This window comes from Triturus cristatus, chromosome 3_2, assembly GCF_964204655.1.
Source record: "Triturus cristatus chromosome 3_2, aTriCri1.1, whole genome shotgun sequence".
NCBI lineage: Eukaryota > Metazoa > Chordata > Amphibia > Caudata > Salamandridae > Triturus > Triturus cristatus.
Window position 1 is genome coordinate 1,238,116,149 of NC_140584.1, and position 16,996 is coordinate 1,238,133,144.

Consider the following 16,996-nt stretch of genomic DNA (forward strand, 5'->3'; position numbering starts at 1 on the left):
AGTAAGAGTGTGGCATCCCACAAGGACAGTAAGAGTGCGACATCCCACAAGGATAGTAAGAGTGCGACATCCTACAGTGATAGTAAGAATGAAGCATCCCTCAATGGTAGTAAGAGTGTGGCATCCCATAATGATATTAAGAGTATGGCATACCGCAATGAGAGTAAGAGTGTGGCATCCCACAGTGATAGTAAGAGTGTGGCGGATAGTAAGAGTGAGGCATCCCACAAAGATAGTAAGAGTGAGGCAACCCACAAGGATAGTAAGAGTGCGGCATCCCACAGTGATAGTAAGAGTGCGACATCCCACAAGGATAGTATGAGTGTGTATCCCTCAGTGATACTAAGAGTGAGGCATCCCACAATGATAGTAAGAGTGCGGCATCCAACAATGATAGTAAGAGTGCAGCATCCCACAAGGATAGTAAGAGTGCGACATCCCACAAGGGTAGTAAGAGTGCGGCATCCAACAATGATAGTAAGAGTGCGACATCCCACAAGGATAGTAAGAGTATGGCATCCGACAAGGATAGTAAGAGTGCGAGACCCCACAAGGATAGTAAGAGTGCAGCATCCAACAATGATAGTAAGAGTGCAGCATCCCACAATGATAGTAAGAGTGAGGCATCCCACAAAGATAGTAAAAGTGCGACATCCCACAAGGATAGTAAGAGTGCGGCATCCCACAGTGATAGTAAGAGTGCGACATCCCACAAGGATAGTATGAGTGTGTATCCCTCAGTGATACTAAGAGTGAGGCATCCCACAATGATAGTAAGAGTGCGACATCACACAAGGATAGTAAGAGTGCGGCATCCAACAATGATAGTAAGAGTGCGACATCCCACAAGGATAGTAAAAGTGCGACATCCCACAAGGATAGTAAGAGTGCGACATCCCACAAGGATAGTAAGAGTGCGGCATCCAACAATGATAGTAAGAGTGCAGCATCCCACAAGGGTAGTAAGAGTGCGGCATCCCACAAGGGTAGTAAGAGTGCGGCATCCAACAATGAACTATGTACCTGGGGTTCATGGACTTGGCCGCTGCGTTTGACCACGTCAATAGGAACAAGTTATGGGTAATGATGACCCAACTCGGAATCGACCCTGGGATAATCCACATATTGAGGGAATTGCATAGAGAAACCTCTGCACGGGTTCGTTATAACAAAGATGGGGGACTGACAGAATCTTTTAACTGCACAAGTGGGGTGAGGCAGGGATGTATTTTAGCTCCTTTTTTGTTCTCATTGTACATTAACAGCTTGGAACAATCCCTTATTAATTTAAACGCAGATTGCCCAAGGGTAGGCTCACGTAACATCCCAGTGTTATTGTACGCAGATGATGCGGTGCTTTTGGCACGGACCCAGAAAAGCTTGCAGATCCTCATTGATGGGTTCGTCAAATTCATGGAGGCAATAGACTTGTCTGTCAATTTAAAAAAATCATATGTAATGACAGCAGGCAATAAGCCAAGGACTGGCTTTACCTACAGAATTGAATCCCATATTCTTGAAAGGGTCCAACATTTTCTTATCTAGGGGTGCTTTTTGACGAGTCTTTAAAATTCACACCCCTCGTACAAGAAAGATCCGGGAAATTGGTGGCATCCTTTGGTGCAATTTCTGGTTATGGGAGAAAAGTCGGCCGCTGGGCCCCAGAACAAACCATGAATTTGTACGATTCAATGTGTCGCCCAAAAACCACGTACGGCTCAGAAGTATGGGGATTCGCAAATATGGATGGCTTGCAAACTGAAGAAAATAAGATATTTCGGTCAATACTGAAAGTCCCCAACAGCACATCAGCCTTCATTGTCCATAAAGAACTTGGAAGACCCTATCTAGAGGACTTGATCAACCTTCGACCAATTCTAGCCTGGATCAGAATTTGGTCAAACCCTGATGCTGCATTAAGCAGGATGATCATACAAGATTGTTTGGGCAGAGACAAACACTTGAAAATCCCATGGATCCATTACGTAAAGACCACTCTAGAAAGTCTGGGTCACCATGAATTGTTTTTAAATCCTTCACTGATTAATGCTCAGGATAAGTTTAAATTAAAGAGAATTTTTTTGGAATCAAAAGCATTAGCCAGGAGTACTCTAGAAGGAAGTAAACCCACTGTGAGCATATACAGAAGGCTTGAAACCACCGCTGGGATGGAACCGTACCTTTGTGTTCTTTTTAATGCTCAAGAGAGGTTTTTAATGACTCGTTTTAGGCTCAATCTTTTACCATATTTATTAGCTGAACCAGCAGGTTTTAGTAAATCAATTGAGCAGAAGGGTGCCTGCGGCTGCGACAATAAGTCTCCGCAGGACACCCTTCATTTTGTACTTTTATGTCCCTTTTATACCACCCCTAGACGTAGATTTATAAAAGATATCTTGAAAAAGGCAAGATATACTCGAGCCATGGAGGCACTGACCTTTTTACAAAGGGCTAGCGATCCTCTAACATTATGTGCAGTGATTAGCTTTTTGAAATTTGCATTTAGACTTAGGGTCTCTAGAGGTCAGTATTAATCATGCACTCTAGATTCGCTAAATTGTTAGACCCAGGAAGTGACCCATGAGGACTGTTTAGGAATAATGAACTATTCGTTTGCACATAGAATCATTCAATGTTCTGTATACTGATTTAATATTGTCTTAACTGTATATATGTGTACTCTTTTATGATGATTTTTAACCATCGAATAAAGAACAATTGAATTGAATTGAATTGATAGTAAGAGTGCGGCATCCCACAATGATAGTGAGAGTGCGGCATCCCACAGTGATAGTAAGAGTGCGGCATCCCACAATGATAGTGAGAGTGCGGCATCCCAGAGTGATAGTAAGAGTGCAGCATCCCACAATGATAGTAAGAGTGCTGCATCCCACAATGATAGTAGGAGTGCGGCATCCCACAATGATAGTGAGAGTGCGGCATCCCACAATGATAGTGAGAGTGCAGCATCCCCTCAATAATAGTAAGAGTGAAGCATCCCACAATGATAGTAAGAGTGCTGCATCCCACAATGATAGTAGGAGTGCGGCATCCCACAATGATAGTAAGAGTGCGGCATCCCACAATAATAGTGAGAGTGCAGCATCCCCTCAATAATAGTAAGAGTGAAGCATCCCACAATGATAGTAAGAGTGCGGCATCCCAGAGTGATAGTAAGAGTGCGACATCCCACAATGATAGTAAGAGTGCGGCATCCCAGAGTGATAGTAAGAGTGCTGCATCCCACAATGATAGTAGGAGTGAAGCATCCCACAATGATAGTGAGAGTGCGGCATCTCACAGTGATAGTAAGAGTGTAGATCCCTCAGTGATAGTAAGAGTGAGGCATCCCACAATGATAGGTAGAGTGCAGCATCCCACAGTGTTAGTAAGAGTGCGGCATCCCACAATGATAGTGAGAGTGCGGCATCCCACAATGATAGTAAGAGTGCTGCATCCCACAATGATAGTAGGAGTGCAGCATTCCACAGTGATAGTAAGAGTGTGGCATCCCACAATGATAGTAAGAGTGCAGCATTCCACAGTGATAGTAAGAGTGCGGCATCCCACAATGATAGTGAGAGTGCAGCATCCCCTCAATGATATTAAGAGTGAAGCATCCCACAATGATAGTAAGAGTGTGGCATCCCACAGTGATAGTAAGAGTGTGGCATCCCACAGTGATAGTAAGAGTGTGGCATCCCACAATGATAGTGAGAGTGTGGCATCCCACAATGATAGTGAGAGTGTGGCATCCCACAATGATAGTGAGAGTGCGGCATCCCACAATGATAGTGAGAGTGCAGCATCCCCTCAATGATATTAAGAGTGAAGCATCCCACAATGATAGTAGGAGTGCGGCATCCCACAATGATAGTAAGAGTGAAGCATTCCACAGTGATAGTGAGAGTGCGGCACCCCACTTGGAGGAAAGATGCGCTGTAGGGTGAGGTGTAATCACACTGAATGAAAAGGGAAGAAGGGGTGCAGGAGGAGGTGTGTGCAAAAATCTTCATTTTTGCCCTAATCGCTCCCACATTTTGCTTGATACTGGTGGTAGCTGACTCTGACTGTGCATGGGCTCTGCTTACCAGACCCAGGGCCAGGGCTCTGGTTATAAGGCATATGGTAATTAGGTAAATTACAATTGGTGCTGGCAGATAGGTTTAGAGCCCAGTAGACTTAATACACTTAAGTGTGCACTACTGTGTTTCCTGCAGTCATTTTAAAAGCTATTATGCAAATTCGACTTTGGATATAAAGGTACTTCCAAAGTCTCCAACTACCTTATTTGCACATATAAGCCACCCCTAAGGTCTCCCTTAGGAGCCTCATGTGAAGGGTGCCTTGTAACTATAAGCAGGGACTTTATAAAATATGTTTTATATACCCTGGCGAGGAAAAACTGGCAATTTCATTTTCCCCATTGTAGAATACAAGCTCCCTAGAAATATTTAATTTTTGTTTTTCTTAAGAGTTTAATATAGCGCGAACTAGACTCGAGACATCGGGTATCAGAGCACTTTACATGAGCACCAGTTTCGCTACTGATGAACACATTCATTTTTTTTAGGCAGGCTGAGATTAAGTGATTTGCTCAGAATCACAGATGTTAAGCGTCATTGCCAACCTCGAACCCGGTTCTCAGGTCCAAGGTTGACCGCTCTAGCCGTAAGGATACATCCTCTCCCAGTATAAGTGTAAATATTGACAGGAGGGAGCTAGAAATGTCAATGACTTAAAATGAGAGTTATGATAAGGCCAACAACTTGGCACTGTTATATTTATAATAAATATTACAGAAAAGAAGTTGCAGAACTTTCTTTTCTGTAAGCCAAAGTCCAGCCTTCCAGCTGCCATCTTCTGATTGGCCTCCCTCTGCCAGGCTAAGCCAAACTTTCTTATTGAGGTGTGAAGTGGCCCACTAGTGAGACAAAGATTTCTTGTGGGTGGAGAACTGCAGCTGCAGAAGCACAAGGCAAGATGGGGTGCAGTAGCCAAACTGTTTTTAAAATGAAGAATAACACTATATGACAACACAAGCTCACCCCCACCTCCTGCCTCCCCAGCCACGCAGGAACCCCTGTATTTAGATTAGTGAAGGGGCTTGAAGGGGTGTGTTAAAGAATCTCAGCCACACCAGTGGGTTGGCGTAGACAGATCTAACCCTTCAGGGGAAATGTTCTCCATCTTGGATTTTGTGAGAGAAGTGATTTTTGGGGCAAGAATATACCGAACTTTGGAGGAAGTGGTCATACCTGAGTGTGGCACCCTGCTTCCCATTGGTCAGGTTTGTCCCCCTGCTTAATACCCAGGAACACTGCATAAATATGGAAGAGTTGCCAAGCAACTCAGATCTAACGCCTGAAACAAGGAGAAGAAGGACTATCATGCTGGAAATGTGATCTGCACCTAAAGGACTGCACTTTGAAGGATTTCACCTGCTGCACAACCTGATGCTACAGCCCTAAGGAATTTGTCCGGCTTCACAATGATTTAGGAGTGGACTCCCTCCAAACTACAGGTTACCAGAGCTCACCTGCATCATCTCCACCAAGAAGCCTCCATCCTGGAGTGCGTCCAGTGGACTTTTAAGGATTTGGAAAGTGCATTGTGCGAATTGTAGTCACAACATTCCAAGGACCATCTCAGAGCTTCTAGACCACTGGATTGATGTTTTGGGCACTTTGATCCCTCAACAGCAATTTCAGGAAGAAGTTCCAGACGTTTGAGCAAGTCTTGGAAAAAGCTTAATAAGTGACTGACCTGATGTCGATGGTAAAGCCGTCTACGTCGAACTGCAAATCTGCCTGGATATCAGGTTCTCCCAATGAAAGTTTCGGAGCCCAAGACTTCCAGGAGCTGACCGTGGCCTTGCGGAGAATCAAGCCAACAACATTGATGCAAATCTGGCTTGAAGAAGAGTCTCTCTCCACGTTGAGGAAAATTCCTCCAGAAAAGTGTCTAAGTGCAAAGGTAAAGTTTTGACTGAGGCTCCCGCTTAGTGTATCTCACTAGGGCCCCCTTATGGTTGACATAAAACTGTGACTTTTTCCCGTTCAGTTGAGACTAGATGCCTCAATTTGGCTCTATTAGTTTTTTAAAACTGGAACGCATTTATTATTTAAAAAATAATACCTCTGGTTCCCTATATTTAATGTATGTTGTTTTGGTGTCTATTTTTATAAATTGGTGTATTGTGTCTTACTTATTTAATGTATTGGTTTCTTGTAAATGCTTTACACACGTGTCTCCTAAGCTGCACCTGCCTGCTCATTGCCAGCTACCAAGGGTTGAAAAAGGAAATCATATACTGAGACCTTGACTAACCCTTTTATTGTATTTGTGGTCTTGTTATTAGTGGTAGGTCCCTACGTGTCATTAATAATCAAACACTTTCCAATGAGGTGTAATCACAATGATTGAAAGGGAAGTAATGTTGTAGGAGGAGTTGTAATCACACTGGATGTAAATTAAAGAAGTGCTGCAGGAGGAGAAGGTGTAATCACACAGAAAGGAAAGGTAAAAAGGGGTGAAGGAGCAGGTGGATGGAAAGGTAAGATGTGTTGCAGGAGGAGGTGTAATCACACAGGATAAAAAGTTAGGAAGGGGTATAGGAACAGGCTTAATCACACTGAATGGAAAGGGAAAAACTGGTGCAGGAGGATGCGGTGCAATCACACTGGATGTATATTAAAGAAGTGCTGTAGGAGAAGGTGTAATCACACAGGATGAAAAGTTAAAAAGGGGTGTAGGAGCAGGTGGATGGAAAGCTAAGATGTGTTGCAGGAGAAGTTGTTATCACACTAGATGTAAAGGGAAGCAATGCTTTAGGAGGAGGTGTAATCACACTGGATGGAAAGATAAGAAGAGCTGTAGGAGAAGGTGTAATCACACAGGATGGAAAGTTAAAAAGGGGTGTGGGAGCAGGTGTAATCACACTGGATGGAAAGGAAAGCAATGCTTTAGGAGGAGGTGTAATCACATTGGATGGAAAGGTAAGACGTGCTGTAGGAGGAGGTGTAATCACACTGGATGGAAAGATAAGAAGTGTTTTAGGAGGAGGTGTAATCACACTGGATGGGAAGATAAGAAGTGCTGTAGGAGGAGGTATAATCCCACTGGATGGAAAGATAAGAAGTGCTTTATGAGGAGGTGTAATCACACTGGATGGAAAGGGAAGAAGTGCTGTAGGAGGAGGTGTAATCACACTGGATGGAAAGGGAAGATGTGGTGCAGGAGGAGAAGATGTAATCACCCTGGATGGACAGGGAGGAAGGGGTGCAGGAGGAGAAGATGTAATCACACTGGATGGACAGGGAGGAAGGGGTGCAGGAGGAGAATATGTAATCACACTGGATGGACAGAGAGGAAGGGGTGCAGGAGGAGAAGATGTAATCACACTGGATGGACAGGGAGGAAGGGGTGCAGGATGAGAAGATGTAATCACACTGGATGGATAGGGAGGAAGAGGTGTAAAAAGAGGTGTAAAAAGAGGTGTAATCACACTGGATGGACGGGGAGGAAGGGGTGCAGGAGGAGAAGATGTAATCACACTGAATGGACAGGGAGGAAGGGGTGCAGGAGGAGAAGATGTAATCACACTGGATGGACAGGGAGGAAGGGGTGCAGGAGGAGAAGATGTAATCACACTGGATGGACAGGGAGGGAGGGGTGCAGGAGGAGAAGATGTAATCACACTGGATGGACAGGGAGGATGAGGTGTAAAATGAGGTGTAATCACACTGGATGGATGTTGGACTTGGCCCTTTTTGCAGGGTCATCCCTAAACTTTTTGCCTTCCTCCTGTATTTTTTCTGACCTGTTATTGGCTGTTTTATGACTCTGGGCACCTTACCACTGCTGACCAGTGCTAAGGTGCATATGCTCTCCCTATGGTAAAATGTATACATTGATTGGTGTACATGTTTAGCTTATTCGGTTTACTATCAGCCCCTAGTAAAGTGCACCAGGAGTGCCAGGGCTTGTAAATGCGAATGCTGCTGGTGGGCCTGCAGCGCTGGTTGCGCCACCCACAGAAGCGGCCTTGTAAAATGTGTCTAGGGTCTGCCACTGCAGAACCTGCGTGCAGTCTGGTACTGTCATGCTGGCTGGGCAAGTGCACACACTTGCCAGCCTCCAAACCTTCCCTTTGCCTCATGTTAGTCACCCCTATGGTAGGCCCACGGGCAGGGTGCATTGTAGGTGTAAGGTAGGACAAGCCCTGAGTGTGTGGCATGTCCTATTAGTGAATTACAGGCATTTTTGTTTTTCACTATTGAAGGCTACCTGCTCTCCATAGGCCAGAATGGGCTGCTGGAGTCACTACACGCTGTGACCCCAGTGGACTCGTAGAGCATGGTAGAATGTCAAGTTTAGTATGCCTGAACTCAGAATAATAAAATACTTCTTTTAGTAAAGTTTATTTTAATATCCTGCGTTTGTAAATACTACTTTTAGAAAGTTAGTATTTACTGACCTGGCCATTTCAGTCCGCCTCTGCTGTGTGTGTGTGTTCTGCCTAGTAACAGTGAGGAGCAGGCCTCGGGAATTCCAGGAGACAGGCTGGCTGCCAGGTGGTGGGTAGAGAGATGACACCAGGATGGGTGGGAGGAGTACACCTTGACTCTTGAATAGACCTGTGCTCTGCCACCACAAAGCCGGCTCCGCCCCCTGTGGAGCGGCTGATGTCTCTGCCCTGCTGCTGAAAGGAAGGAGCAGAGTCACCATAACAAAGTGCTCCAGAACTGGACTGAGCCAGGCCCAGGCCCCCTGGCGCTAAAGAACAAAAGAATCACTGTATAAAAGTAGGAGCCTGGCTCCTAAGAAATCAGATCCTGTTTTACCACAAAGAACCTCTGCCCGACTAGAAGAAGAAGAAGACGCTGGAAGAACTGGCCTGCTGCTTGCCTTGCTGAGAAAGGAGAGGAAGAGACTTGCTGAAAAGACTTTGCTGCTTTGTGCTTTAAACATTCTCCAAGGGCTTGATCTGAGCTTGCCCCCTGAACTGAACCCCAGGACCAGTGGGTTCTTTGTGCCTTTGCTCGTCCTGAAAACTCGAGCTGTGTGTGCATCCAGCTGGAGAAAGACTGTGCCCCTCATCGCCCCCTCCTAGGGCCGTGACACTCGGGAGCTTGCCTGCCTTTGTTCCCGTGAGAGCCTCGCTCCACCCGGAGTCGCTCTCTGCCCCGGGCTAGGCTGCCTGCGCCTCTGCCACCGCCTGCTACTGGAGCGCGCTGAAGCGCTATCACCCCTCCCGCCGGAATTCCTATCCGACGATCGTGATCCCCGCCGGGTCCCCAGCGGCACGGACCATGCCCTGTGACCCCGCTTCGCGATCTCGGTCTGGGATCAGGCCGCGCCGCCCCCGCTGTGGAGACCCACCGCACCGCCGTGCTGAGGGTCGTGGGCCACGCCTGCCTGAATACACGCACCCGCTCAAGAGGATCCAAAGGTGCTCCCCCTCCCATCACCGGAGTCGCACTGACCCGTGCCGGCTCCCCCAGAGACTGCAACGTTCCTCAGCATTCTAGTACCGGGCTCGGGGCCCGCAACGCCTTCTTTCCCCGTCTTCAAGAGCCGCGGCAGGGTCCGGGCTGATCGTTGACAGAAGGGAGAGAGATAAGCGAAGAAGCGCATCGAAGGGCTGAGACTGCCCCAAACCCCCCTGTAAGTGACTGGAATCCCGAGTGAGCCTTGCTAAAAGACTGAAGAGTATAACATTTTAAACTACAAACAACGAACATTTGCCTGCTTTACAATCTGGTGGCATAGAGAAAACGTTATTGGTCTTGTGATAAGTCTGCTGATATATATACCTATTTTTACATAAAGAGCATATTTTTACATATCCAAGCCTGGTGTCCATTTCTGGGGGGATTGATGTATTTACTGTGTGTGTGGTTACAAATGCTTAACTGACTATCGCCTGGAGAATAGCCTTGGCTGCTCACGCCACGCACCTAGAGGGTGAGCAAGGGTCATTCAAAAGGGGTTATCCTGCACCCTGACATAGAGGAGAGGGTTCCTGCTTGACACAAGGGCAACCTTGCGCCAACCAGAGACCCCCAAGTCTAACAATGGACAGGGAGGAAGGGGTGTAAAAAGAGGTGTAATCACACTGGATGGACAGGGAGAAAGGGGTGTAAAAAGAGGTGTAATCACACTGGATGGACAGGGAGGAAGGGGTGTAAAAAGAGTTGTAATCACACTGGATGGACAGGGAGAAAGGGGTGTAAAAAGAGGTGTAATCACACTGGATGGACAGGGAGGAAGGGGTGCAGGAGGAGAAGATGTAATCACACTGGATAGAATGTTGGAAAGGGGTTTAAGCAGAGGTGTAATCACACTGGATGGTGATGGAGCAGGTAAAGCAACATTTTGTATACCTCCTCTATTTTGCATGTGAAAATTAATTATATAACCTTCTGATTATAATTTACTAACGGAGTGCAGTGTGAGACTAATTCAGCCATATGCATACACCAATTATACGTGGGAAATTGCTATTTGCATGCATGGCAAAATAACTCTATTAACTAAAATCTGCACGCATATTAATAGTAGTACATGCGGTAATAGAAAATCGCATGATTTATGTTGCTTTTGTGACGTTTGCATTCTCATGGAGGACCGTAAAGTTAAATATATTGCTTTAAATGTCGCTATATGCTAGGAAAATACTAATACATAAAGGGATTAGTGAGGGTTTAACATTAGAATCTTCATTTCTTTGTATTAATTATTCTTTTGTGTTTGTTTTGCTTAAGTTGGCATTTGAGCCTACATAGAAAATGGCGCCCGACATGGAGTTCAGAAGTGGCCACCGTCTCGTGAGCGCGATGTCTACTGCGCAGACTCGGATGGCTCCGTGAACTTCCTGATGACCTCAGCTCACCATGTCCTCAGTCAAGGATAGGAGCTTGGTGGACTGCCAAACTCCGAACAAGTAAAAAACTGGTTTAAATGAACAATTGGATCATACAAGCAAAACCTAAAACATTGTGAACTATTCTGATGTAAAATCGGACGTTTCCAATCAGCCAATAGCGTGCTTTCTTGGTCTAAAATTGTTTCATGTCATCCTGAAATTTATTATAAAAGAGTAGTAGAATAGGGAGAGGTCTGCTCGCTGCCACTGGACCACTGAACTGCTGCTCGGATCTGATCTGAGATGCTGATGCTGCTTTTTGCTCTATGACCGCAAACCTAATGATGACAAGGGGCAGCGGTAGACAGGTGCTGCACACATACATTACAGTAGACAGGCACAGCACACATACATTACAGTAGACAGGCGCTGCACATATACATTACAGTAGACAGGCACAGCACACATACATTACAGTAGACAGGCACAGCACACAAACATTTAAGTAGACAGGTGCTGCACATATACATTACAGTAGACAGGCGCAGCACACATACATTACAGTAGACAGGCACAGCACACATACATTAAAGGGAATATTTCATGTGAGCAGCAGCATCTCAACCATGACCTGTTGCGGAAAACACAATAGTTGCTGCGACACAGGGTTGTGTGTATGTATGCGCGGAGATTTATTGAGGTCACATTTTCAGAAACCAGGGAGAAGATGTGGCGTAAAGGCCAGAGATGCCGATTTAGGCGCTGGGGAGGCAGGTTCGAGTCTAGGTGTCGGCTCCACATCCTGTGATTCTGGGGAAATCGCATAATCTTTACTTATGTAATACTTCTTGTATTTGTTGGCGTTGTAAATGGCAATTTTTCTAACTTATGTGTTATGGAGTATAAGTATATGGTGTGTTGTGGATTTATGTGGCTTGAACTAGTTAGCTGTGTAATTGTGTGGCATGGAATTGTGTGGAGTGGATTTATGTATTGGAATTATGTGGCATGGTGTGCTGAGCAATTATGTGGATAGTAATTAAGTGGTATTGAGTGTACTGGAATTATGTGGAGTGGAATTCTGTGGTTCGGAATGTAAATATGTGGAATGGTACTTTGTGTTGTGGAGTGGTATGTAGTGGAGTTTAATGATGTGGTGTGCTGTTGAGGGCTGCCTTCCATGGCACACAAACGCCTGTAAATAATATTTTTTTAATTACATAATACACGATGTAAATGGCCAAACATGAATGCACTTGGTAAGGATATGCCCTCCCCACCTGCTGGTCTCCTTTCTGCAGATAAATAATGGCGAGACACAAGGATGAGAGGGGCAAATAACAGGTAGCCAGAAAGGGTAGGGCACAACGTTTGCAATTAATCCAGGAAAGTTTGGGAGAAAACCTATTGCCTTCCCATTCTGGCCAACATCCAGCAGGTAAGTCCATTAGGGGTGGGGAGTTAGACACACTTAGCAGACACTGAATTTTCATAGATATGGACATGGTGGGTCCAAGACAGTGAGAGAATTTGAGATCAAGACGATGTTTGTTGCCCCTGTCTAGAGAGACACCTGAGTGGGCTAGGCACAGCACTGCGCTGCAGATCTCTGATGCCGACTAAAGACAACAGGTTCAAAGCCCGTTGGAACCCGCGCACTCCTTCCTTCCTCCTCCAATTCCATGAAGTAAATAAATCAGATCGGATAACTAGCGCTAACTATAAAACCACCGAGAAAAATTGATATTGCCGCCATTTAAATATGCAGTGCTTGTAACCAGTAAGGCGCCTTTACGAAAAGTGCACAATATGGGGCATATGCACAAGCCCTATCGCCACAGAAACGTCTCTTTTAGTGATGTTTCAGTGGTGACGGGGGCTTCTCCTTATTGACAAGGCAGCGTTAAGCCACTTAGCATGGCTTAACGCCGCCTTCTAAATAAGGCCCCTTTCATGCTATGCTTAGCGAGAAAGGGGTGGGCAGTGGGTGTTGCGGTAGGCGTTCCACCGCAACAAACATTGATTTTGACGCTGCTCCCTATTTACGAGGGCAGTGTAAATAGGAGGCAGCGCCAAAATTAAGACCAGGGGAAACCTGCTCTTAAGTGGTGAAACGAGGAGAAAAACTATATTTCTCCTCGTTTTTTCTATTTCCGTTTGTGCTGCCTTGTGCCGCACACATGGAAAAAGCAAAAAGCCTTTTATTGTTTATGTACAGGAAGGTCCCCCTTCCTGCAAATAAACTATCTTAAAAAAAAGGACATTTTGTGACTTCCATGAGTGTGCTGCATTAACAGCACACATAGAAATGACAAAATGGCATTTCAAGAAGGGGGACCTTCCTGTACATAAAAAAATCCTTCCCCTGCACGCAGACACCCTTGCACTATGGTGCAAGGAGTCCTGGATTGGCGCTACACAGCTTAGTGTAGCACCAGCGCTGGGGGAAACGCAATGCTGCACCATATTGTTGTAAATGCGGTGCAGCCTTGCGTTTCTGAAGTGGCGGAGAGAGGCGTTAAGCCGTGACGGCTAACGCCTCACTCCGCAACTACTGTTGTACAAATGGCCCTATGTTTTACTGTGGCTTGGATATCAGATAAAACTGAAAGCATTTCAGAAAAGGATACAGGGGAAGGTGGTATGTGTGCTGTTATGAAGCATCGGGAATGTATCAGCTATATTTACTTATTTGTTAACCCCTCCCACCACTTTTTCTATTTCTTGTGACCTATCGCTGTGGTTGTTTGTGAAAAACGTTCTGAAGAATTTATATTGGCAGTGAGACAGTCATTTCTCTGCGCTGTCACAGTGGTTTCCTGCATGTGGAGTGAATAGAAGCGACTCACACTGCCATTTGAAATGCAAGTTGATAAAATTGTGACGCAGACTCCTGCTTGGTTTATCCACTGAAGAGACCTGTAAAAGAAAGCCGGAAGTCAGCAGCCTAGAAATGTGCGGACATTGTGCCGCATTCTGTCCATCAATGGTTCTTTTCCCACTGCCTATCGGAACATGTTTTGAGTCCAATCGGAATCCCATAACAAAACCAGCCTTTCATTGTAGAATGGGGTGACATCACGGCGCACCCGAGCCAATGAAACGCGGTCTCATTGTGACGACCTTCGCTGTCACACACTTGACAACATTGCTAAGAGATGATGTCATGAACCCTCTCATTATAAATGAAGCAGTTGAAAGTAATCAAGTAACGAGGCGCGTTCCTCTGTCTCTCCTCACCAAAGGACAGTTGAGGTGGGAAATCCAAAAAGATGAAAACAAAGGAAGAGCCTCCGACGGTGCAGAGACAATTTTATAAAGAGAGTCCGAGCATGAAGGCTGCAGAATTGAGAGAAGGAAACAAGGCGAGGTAGGAGCTGGAACACCCAGACCAGAGCAGATGAGAAGTGTTCTGCAATGAGTACAAGTCTCTCACTGTGTGCAAGGAATGGAATAAATGCTAAACATGTAAAAGGCTGAGTTGTCTCAAGCAAACGAGCCCGTGTTTTGCTCAAATAGGAATAGACCAGCCTAAGCCACCAGGCCTGGAAACCTACGCTTGGGAACGCGAGCCACTCTAAACCAGATTCAATATATCTGGCCTTCATTAACAGGGTTCAGCTTGAGCATTATAGCACAATGAACACAGAGCCTGGGACTCGTCACACCTGTGCTTTGCTGGTTCCTGTCCCATCGGCCTTTCTCCCTCAAGTCACTCACCACAATGGAGGCTTCTGCTAGCTCTAACCCTTCTACGGGTAGGAGCGCTGCCATGGGTGCAGTGCCTCGGCCGGCGGAGGCTTCTGCTAGCACTGACCCTTCTCTGGGTAGGAGTGCTGCCATGGGTGCAGCACCTCGGCCGGTGGAGGCTTCTGGTAGCACTAACCCTTCTCCGGGTAGGAGTGCTGCCATGGGTGCAGCTCCTCGGCCGACAGAGGCTTCAGGTAGCACTAACCCTTCTCCGGGTAGGAGTGCTGCCATGGGTGCATCCCCTCGGCCGGCGGAGGCTTCTGCTAGCACTATCGCTTCTCCGGGTAGGAGTGCTGCCATGGGTGCCGCGCCTTGGCCGGCGGAGGCTTCTGGTAGCACTCACCCTTTTCCGGGTAGGAGTGCTGCCATGGGTGCCGCGTCTTGGCCGGCGGAGGCTTCTGCTAGCACTCACCCTTCTCCCGGTGGGATCGCCGCCATGGGTGCAGCACCTCGGCTGGCGGAGGCTTCTGGTAGCACTCACCCTTCTCTGGGTAGGAGTGCTGCCATGGGTGCAGCGCCTCGGCCGGCGGAGGCTTCTGGTAGCACTGACCCTTCTCCGGGTAGAGTGCTGCCATGGGTGCAGCGCCTCGGCCGGCGGAGGCTTCTGGTAGCACTCACCCTTCTCTGGGTAGGAGTGCTGCCATGGGTGCCGCGTCTTGGCCGGCGGAGGCTTCTGCTAGCACTCACCCTTCTCCCGGTGGGATCGCCGCCATGGGTGCAGCACCTCGGCTGGCGGAGGCTTCTGGTAGCACTCACCCTTCTCTGGGTAGGAGTGCTGCCATGGGTGCAGCGCCTCGGCCGGCGGAGGCTTCTGGTAGCACTGACCCTTCTCCGGGTAGAGTGCTGCCATGGGTGCAGCGCCTCGGCCGGCGGAGGCTTCTGGTAGCACTCACCCTTCTCTGGGTAGGAGTGCTGCCATGGGTGCAGCACCTCGGCCGGTGGAGGCTTCTGGTAGCTCTAACCCTTCTCCGGGTAGGAGTGCTGCCATGGGTGCAGCTCCTCGGCCGACAGAGGCTTCAGGTAGCACTAACCCTTCTCCGGGTAGGAGTGCTGCCATGGGTGCATCCCCTCGGCCGGCGGAGGCTTCTGCTAGCACTATCGCTTCTCCGGGTAGGAGTGCTGCCATGGGTGCCGCGCCTTGGCCGGCGGAGGCTTCTGGTAGCACTCACCCTTTTCCGGGTAGGAGTGCTGCCATGGGTGCCGCGTCTTGGCCGGCGGAGGCTTCTGCTAGCACTCACCCTTCTCCCGGTGGGATCGCCGCCATGGGTGCAGCACCTCGGCTGGCGGAGGCTTCTGGTAGCACTCACTCTTCTCCGGGTAGGAATGCTGCCATGGGTGCACTGCCTCGGCCGGCGGAGGCTTCTAGACAGACTCCTGTTTTAAGTTGCAAGCGGGAGGCAGCAGGTGCCCCCCCTGCAAGTACTCCTCGCATGAAGGGAACTTGGGCCCATTGTAGTCCAAACAACAACGTTTAAACAGGCACTATCTCTAGAAAGAAGAGAACCCGACCGCACTTACTAAATAAATATCTCAGTGGCATTCAGATGAGGTGAGCGGACGTGCGTTCACGTTTACTTTCTCTGTATGCTTTAGATTCTCTTTTCAGAACGTTTAACCCGCGTTTGAAATGGAGACTAATGATCTGAAAGAGAATCGCTCGCCTCTTCTGAATAGTGCTGGGTTATTTCTCTGCTAAATGCGGTGGTATTGTCTGGATGGTTGAGCTGTTGTTGAACAGTCCCAGGTGATGAAGCTCACTCTCTCCTGTGATCAGGAGGAGAGGCGGCCATATACCCTGAGTGTTTTATTGTTGTCTAATACACTGTGCATGCTCAGAACATGAGATGCTACTCCCACAAATACTCATTGCCAACAGCAGGTCTTACTGAGGGTTTGCCAGTCATTAGAGTACGTAAATGTCACATTATAGTAGCGCTGCCCAAACTTCAGCTAAAACACATCCCAGGTGACAGTAACAAGAAGGATGTTACTGTGTTGGTGGGAGAAATAAAACATTTCAGAAGGAAAAGCGTGATTGTAAACTGACATGGATTCAAAATATTGATAGAGTGTAACGTGTACCACCGTATTGTACCCATCCAAGAAGATAAAGTGCAGCGCTTGTGAAACAGGTGCAGCGCTGAGTAAAAATATGTTAAAGTCTCTTGAAAATAAAGAAGTGGTAGCTTTGTTTGCCTGACCCTAATATGGCAGCCTATGACGACACAACTTTTTTTGGCGTGCCCCATTTTAAAAAACAAACAGTGACCTGAGAAACAACCATTTATTAAGTAAAAGCACCACTTTTGCTTTCACTTGAAGTTACTGAAAAGTAGATACAACGTTGGCTCCTAAGAAGCTGCAGATGTTGTCAAA

The 16,996-nt window shown here is 47.2% G+C and overlaps 1 protein-coding gene across 1 annotated transcript in view; it reads right to left on the reverse strand.

Annotated features, from left to right (window-relative positions):
• Positions 1–16,996, reverse strand: part of LOC146859554 (CD5 antigen-like) — a 534,324-nt gene that overhangs the window by 475,059 nt on the left and 42,269 nt on the right. The gene's annotated exons all lie outside the window — the stretch shown is intronic.